The following is an 8,116-nucleotide window of genomic DNA, read 5'->3' as shown; positions in this document are numbered from 1 at the left end:
CCTCAAGGAGGACATTGGCCAAACAAGGAGCGCTGACTGCTGTGTAGAATGTAGAATGAGGAGGCACCCCAGAAGTAGTAGGTATATATATAGTAAGAATCTAACTAGGTTGGAATAGGAAAACAAGGCTGAAGAGGGGAAAGGTCTGGAAAAAATAGATTATGAAATAGGGGAGGGCAAGAGACCAGAGACACAAAGCCAGAGCAGCCCAGCATTTGGAGGATAAAAGCATTTGCAGTGGAGGGGCCATTGTTGTGACCTGAGAGACTGTCCCTCTTGTAATTGGATCACTGTCCTCTGAAACTACTTTGGGATCTGATTTTTCACCATGATTGTTGACTGATTGATAGTTGATAGCTGATGACAGAACTCTGTATCCCTTGGTGATCCTAGATAAAGGGGAGGTCCCATGGCCAGGCTTTGGAAGAAGACCTCTTCTGATGGACAAGGAGACAAGGGCAGAGTCTAGTCTGCATAGCTGCCATGATGGTTCCTTAAGCCATTTCTGTGCTTGCTATCCTGGATATGTCCGACTGCTCCTGGAAAAATTTGTGTTGTTGGAAATGATTTATCCAAACATTAGTAACTACCAACAAAAACAAATCTTACATCTGAAAACAAGGTTTTAGAATACTCCTACAGAAAGCGCAAAACTTCGCAACTTGTTCAAATGATATGTGGTTGTTTTCCTTAGTTCTTGAAGGGGACAATAATGACATCATGTCGGGGTCAAGGTTCAGCTTGTCCAGTTGTGTCTGATGACACCAATACAAGCTCAGAAGGCTCTGCTGCAGGCCAGGCACAAATAGTCCATGTGAAAATGTGGAGGGGAGATTTCTCTAAATTTGTGTATCTCACGTTTCTTTTTTTATTATTTTTTTATATCTCATATTTCTTTTGTGCTGCTTTTCTGTAATTCTGCTTTAATCCCAGAGCCCAGCACCTTCTTTGATGTTGGGCAGTCCTGTGCCAGTGTCTCCTATGTCACGCAATTTCCAAAGTTCTCCAAAGAGACCTTGTATTGCTTCTTCCCCTGAGAGCGCTACTGTGACAAAATAGCAACAAAATGTCCTGTTGGCTTCCATAATCTATTGCCTTTTTTTTTTCTGATCTTTTCTGAATTTTTGTGTTAAATAGCTTCTTCCTTGCTCTCCCTGCCTCTAAACTCCCCCTTTTCCAACCCATTCTCCATTTTCCTCTCAAAATAGCCTTCAAAGCTTAGTTTATACTATGATGGATGTGGCTCTTTTCAACAATGAGGTGATTCAGGCCAGTTCTAATGGTCTTGTGATGGAGAGAGCCATCTGTACCCAGAGAGGATTATGGGAACTGAATGTGGACCACAACATAGTATTTTCACCATTTTTTCTTGCTGCTGTTTGCTTGATTGTTTTTTCCTCTCATTTTTTCCTTTTTTTTGTTCTGATTTTTCTTGTGCAGCATGATAAACGTGGAAATATGTTTAGAAGAATTATGTATGTTTATTTTCTTTCTTTCTTTCTTTCTTTCTTTATTTTCTGAGGCTGGGTCTTGCCCAGGGTCACACAGCCAGGAAGTGTTAAGTGTCTGAGATCAGATTTGAACTCGGGTCCTCCTGAATTCAGGGCTGGTGCTCTATCCACTGCGCCACCTAGCTGCCCCCAGAATTATATATGTTTAACCCATTAACCCATATTGGGTTATTTGCTGTTTACTGGAGGGGGAAAGGAAGAAAGGAAGGAGAAAAATATGGAACACAAGATTTTGCAAGGGTGAATGTTGAAAACTATCTTCATACCCTGTTCTTTTCCCCCCATGCATCGTCTCCAGTCCAGTGGTCAGGGCTTCCTGCCTGTTGCTCAGACAAGACATTGTGTCTCTCAGCTATGGGAGATCTCTCTGTTCTTCATGCTTGATAAGCACTCCCTCTTCCACTGCAATTACTGACCTCTCTCACTTGCTTTAAATCCCAGCTAAAATCCCATCTTTTACTGGAAACCTTCCCTAATGTCCCTTAATTCTAGCGCTGTCCTACTGTCATTTCCTATTTTTCCTGTATATGGCTGTTTCTATATTTGTTCACTTGTTTAGATTAGATTGTAAGCTCCTTGCGGTCAGGGATTTGCCCTTTTTTTATGTCCCCATATTTGCCCGGCACATTTTTTTTTGGTCCGGTCCTCACACTTCTGTCCGATTCAGTTCTTCATGACCCCATTTGACGTCTTCTTGGCAGATACCTGAGTGGTTGGCTATTTCCTTCTCCAGCTCAGTTTACAGATGGGGAAACTGAGGCAAATTAGGGTTCAGGGACTTGTTCAGGTTCACACAGTTAATAAATGTCTGAGGCTGGTTTTAAACTCAGGAAGATGAGTCTTCCTTACTTTATCACTATGTCTGGCACTCTATCCACTGCACCATCTAGCTGCCTGGCTGGTACATAGCAGGTGCTTAATGTTGATTGATTAATTGATTGGATGATCACTTGTCAGTTGTAATGTTCTCTTCTCTATAATATAATGTGCTCTGGGTGTAGGTTTCTTGGGAGGCTTCTGGAGGCAGCCTTGGCTTCAGTTCAGTTTCATTACCCCAAATGCAGCCAGGTATTAAAGTCCAGCTCCTTTATTGTCTCCAAAATCTTTCTCCTTCACTTGGGGCTCAGCTAGTTTTCTGGAGGCCTTCCTTTCTCCTTGGCTCCGGAGAGCTCCTGTCCGAATGTCCAGCCAGCAAAAAGGTAGAAGTGGGAATGAATCTCTCTTTTTTTTTTTTTTTTTAATTTTATAATTATAACATTTTTTTTGACAGTACATATGCATAGGTAATTTTTTATAACATTATCCCTTGTACTCCTTTCTGTTCCGAATTTTTCCCCTCCTTCCCTCCACCCCCTCCCCTAGATGGCAGGCATTCAGTGGGAATGAATCTTCACTCTGAATCTCTTGAAGTTCCCTTGAAGTTCTCCCCAAGTCCTCCTTGGCTCTGAGAGCTTCTTGTTTATATGCTGCGCACTGAGTACACACCAATCATTACATCACTAGGAAACCATTATTTGTTGTAGGATGAAATCAATGCTAAATTAGATTGAACCATTGTCTCCTCAATTTCACTCAGTACCTTGTTTCAAGTAATGGCCCATAATATCTCCTTCTAGGATCAGATCAATCATACCTAACCATGCTAAATTAGATAATTATTGTCTCTATTCATTCCAGTGACTGAGCACCTTATAAGAATCCTAACAGTCAGTTATGCTTTAGTGCAAAGATATTTTTTTCCTCCTGAGGTAATGGGGGATAAGTGATTTGCCCACCATCACACAGCTAGGAAGTGTTAAGTATTTGAGGTGAGATTCTGACTTCAGAGCTGATGCTCTATCCACTGCACCACCTAGCTGCCCCCAGTGCAAAGATTCTTCTTCTTCTTCTTTTTTTTTTTTAATAGCTTTTTATTTACCAGATATGTGCATGGGTAATTTTACAGCATTGACAATTGCCAAACCTTTTGTTCCAATTTTTCCCCTCCTTCCCCCCACTCCCTCTCCCTGATGGCAGGTTGACCAATACATGTTAAATATGGTAAAGTATAAATTAAATACAATATTTGTTTACATGTCCAGTTACTTTGCTGTACAAAAAGAATCGGACTTTGAAACAGTGTATCATGAGCCTGTGAAGGAAATCAGAAATGCAGGCGGACAAAAACAGAGGGATTGGGAATTTTATGTAGTGGTTCATGGTCATCTCCCAGAGTTCTTTCGCTGAGTGTAACTGGTTCAGTTCATTCTGCTCTAATCGAACTGATTTGGTTCATCTCATTGTTTAAGAGGGCCTCGTCCATCAGAATTGATCATCAAAGATCATCCTGTATTGTTGAAGTATATAATGATTTCATTTCACTGCTCATTTCACTCAGCATCAGTTCCTGTCAGTCTCTCCAGGCCTCTCTGAAATCTTCCTGCTGGTCATTTCTTACAGAACAATAATATTCCATAACATTCATATACCATAATTTATTCAGCCATTCTCCAATGGATGGGCATCCATTCGGTTTCCAGTTTCTGGCCACTACAAAGAGGGCTGCCACAAACATTCTTGCACCTACAGGTCCCTTTCCCTTCTTTAAGATCTCTTTGGGATATAAGCCCAGTAGTGACAGTGCAAAGATTTTTCAACAGTGAGTCATGATCCTGTATGGGATCACAAAACTGTTTCAAAAAATTTGGCAACAATTAAAGGTATCAAATATTCTGCCAAGACTTAATTCTTTACATAGAAATAAGCACATCCATCACATTAGTATGCAAATTTGCTTTTGTCTTTAATAAATGACAAAAATATATCCATACCAAAGAATTATTTTAGGATAGATTTCTTTATAATTCGTTATCATAAATCTTTGATTTGTTATATCTATTTTATATACTTATATACCTGGGGTTGAGTATAAATTTCTCAGTTGAGAATGGCAAAAGTTTATGAAGTCTCTCTATTGTGGGCATCCCGTTAGGGGTGTAATTGAACAAAATGGCCTTTTCCCAGTCTGCAATTCTATGTGTAGCTGAGAGATTCAACCTTGTTTTTTATGTTTCTGTGGAGATCATTTGAGTCCAAAGGAATGATTTGGAGTAGATTCTGAAATGTCGGCACAGGAAAGGGATGGATTGTCTTGGCTTTCACTCTGGTTGCAATCCTTCATTTGTGACAGGAGTACAGATCTACAAGACAGGATGAAAAAAAAAAATCCATACTGTAGCCATGTGATAGGCACGAGCTTGCCAGAAACAATTCCCCCAAATTTATTGTTATTCTAAATCCAAGCGAACTTCAGCCAGGAGAGAAAAAATGTCCAGACAGATGGAGATGTCGATGCTCTCAGACAGCTCTCTAAACCAAGACATTTTAAACTAACATTTACAGGTTTCCTGAACAAGGAAACTTTATATGATATAATTATGCCGCTCGGGATAAAGTAAAAGTTAATCATCTGCTTCATTAGGCAAGAACAATAATCATTTAATCTTGGAAAATCATTTTCCTAAAATTCATTCAAAGGGCCACTCCACTCCTGTCTTTCCTTAGCTTCCTCTCCCCAGATGATAAAAAGTAATGGAGGTGGCGTTTCTCCTTAATGGGTTATCTCAGTCATTGTCTTATGGTGTGGAGGCTGCTGCTTTTTAATGTACTGGTCAAAGATATGTCATCCTTGCCTTTGTCCTGCCCTAATTACTTCAAAGAAAGAGTCTTTCTTTTCCTGGGCTGATAAGAGACAAGGAACAGGGGAGTAAAAAAAGGAAGAGTCCCCAAACTTCAGAATAGAGCAGGGCTATTAAGATGCTACTATCTTTGAGGGGGAGCTGCACTCACTATATTTTGTGATCTTTTTCCCATACAGTTACTTGGTTTTGAGGCAGCCAGTGCCAGAAGTCAAGAAGAGTTTGGAGCTTCCATCTCTGGGCAGCAGAGAGAAAACCAGGCTCCAATCACGAGGAACAAGACAGCAGTGGAAGCCCCGTTAGCTTCTGATTGCACAGAATCTCTCAAGTGTCCCCCCAAATCTCCGGGGGCCTGCCACTGCTAGCAATTGTGTTCTCCAGCGGACCAATGAGCTGGACAAAAAGCATCATCTTCTGATCTCTCCGGAGCCTGAGACGAAGAGCCCCAGGTGTGAATACTTTGGGGGGGGGGTCTGGTCTGCTCCAGTGATCCATCAGGGACAAACATGGCTGAGGAATGAGGGAGGATGGGAAATGGAGGATTTATATTTCCTTGTGCATTTTAATTCTGTCATTAAAACTATATATCTAGCTATTCAATGTCTGAAAAGCATTGGAGAGGGAACTATCTCAGGGAGACACTAAGCCATGTAAATATCATAACTGTCACTTACATTATCTGATTAATATTTCATCTTGTGGACTAAATTGAAAGAAGAAGGTGTTGAAAAGGCTAATAATCTGGAGCTGAGAATGGAGTTCAGGTTGGTTAGAATTGCTCAGCCAACTTTGGGCTTTAGTACCCCCTGGTGGCCAGTGGGGATACTGCAGAATGGCTAATCCATACCCGGGGATTCAGGAGCTGCTGGAAGATCCAGCCTTGTCCCTCCCATTGCCTTCCACCTGATGATTAACTCAAACATTGCACCCACAACAACTCAGACTTCTTGGATGGATTTTTTTTTACCAGTCTCAGCACACTTAAGTAAGTCACATTTAAGTCACATTTAAGTGACTACTACCACTGTGTAATTATTTCCTTATCCATATATCGGTCCATGTGCTTACATTTGTCACCTGTGAAGACTTGTAGTTATCACATGTTGTTAGGATTACTAGGTGAGAACTCAGGTTGTCTGGATAGTGACAAGGTGAGAATTCAGGTTGGACAATTACAAGGTGAGAACTCAGGTTGACTTGATAGAGGGGGCAAGCTCATTGGCTGAAGACACAGCAGATCTCTTCCCAGAGAGTGATCCGGCAGCTTCTAGAGACGACAGCTCGCTACAACATGTAATTCTGTGATGTCAATCAGAATAGAATTAAATGGTTAGGAAGGTCCTCAGCTGAGATTGTGGAGGCAGGGGAGGCTTGAAGGATCATATAGTTATTACTCAAATTTATATTGCACCAGCTGTGGGCACTGTGTTAAACACTCTAAAATTATCTTATTTGATTCCGGTATTTAATGGATTAAAGCAAATAGAGCGTAAGTGATTTGCTGGAGTCATCCAACTAGTGTTGGGGGTTTGAAGAATCATATAATAACAATAGGGAAAATTTGTGTAGAACCAGCTGTGGGCACAAGCAGAGAACGAGCTGGAGTGATAACAGATTATAATGAGATAAAGAAATTTCAGAGTTCACGAACATGGAAGAGGAACATTTGTGGGTGATGGTAAGATCATAGGTATGATCTTCGCTGTGTTTAACTATAATGAGATGGAAGAGTAGATCATGGGATATGAACACCAAGAAATGAGAAAACAGTGTCAAAGAAAATATACAGAAGAAAATGTAGAGTAAATCAGCAAAAAAAAAAAAATGAACTGGAAAACAAATTGAGATAATTTACAAATTATTGGACTACCTGAAATCAATGGTTAAAAAGAGCCTAGACATTATATTTAAAGAAATCAGAAAATACTTCTTTGAACCACAGGGCAAAGTAGGAATAAGAATCGGTCATCTCCTGGAAAAACAACAACAACAACAACAACAAAAAACTCCAAAATGAAACCTGCTAGAAGTATTATAGTCAAAATCCAGAGCTGCTAAGTCAAAGAAAAAATACCACAAGGAGCTACAGTCAGGACTGCACAAAATTTAGCAGCCGTCACAATAAAGAAGCAGAGAGCTAAGAATATCGTATTCCAGAAGGCAAAGGATCTAGGCTTACAACTAAGAATAACTTGCCCAGCAAAACTAAGTATAGTTCTGGGGAGGGGGAGAGAAGGAAGGAAGAAATGAGTCTTTAATGAAATAAAGGATTTTCAAGCATTCCCAAGGAAATAACAGAGCTGAGAACAAACTTTGAAATATAAACACAGGAATCACTCATTTGATATGTCCCAAAAGGTGTGATAGATGAATAATTAGACCCCTATTTTGTTCCAGTCAGCATTGATCAGTTTGATATGCTTCCAAAGAGGTAGTGATTGTAAATTCTGTATATTAGACCCTAGAGCTATGGAATACAGATTTTAAGTTCACTTGATTAATCATACAAAGCTATCTAGAAGCTCTCCACTCTTTTCCCCTGTTATGGTGACCAAGTCCAGCATGGCAGAGGTGACTCAATGATATGAAAAGTCCTCAGCTATTTCTGTTGCTCCTCTGCATCCTGCTATTACCCAACATGGAAAGATGGCTATGAGTATTTGGCCAATAAGTGACTCTTTAGCTTGTGGCTTGCCTTTCTACCATCCCCAAGTCACATGTAAATGTTTTGACATTCATTTATTGGCCCACCCCATGGGTCTGCTCATTGAGGTGGGACCTCCTAAAAGGTCAAGACAGGTCTATCAAAAAGCCCTTCATTTCTAAAATATATAGAGAATTGACTCAAACTTATAAGAATACAAGACATTCCCCAGTTCACAGATGGTCAGAGGACATGAACAGAAAATTTTTAGACCAAGAAATTAA

The sequence above is a fragment of the Sminthopsis crassicaudata genome, chromosome 3 (assembly GCF_048593235.1).
Source record: "Sminthopsis crassicaudata isolate SCR6 chromosome 3, ASM4859323v1, whole genome shotgun sequence".
Taxonomy (NCBI): Eukaryota; Metazoa; Chordata; class Mammalia; order Dasyuromorphia; family Dasyuridae; genus Sminthopsis; species Sminthopsis crassicaudata.
The sequence above is the reverse complement of the archived record's forward strand: the minus strand, read 5'-3'. Positions refer to the sequence as shown.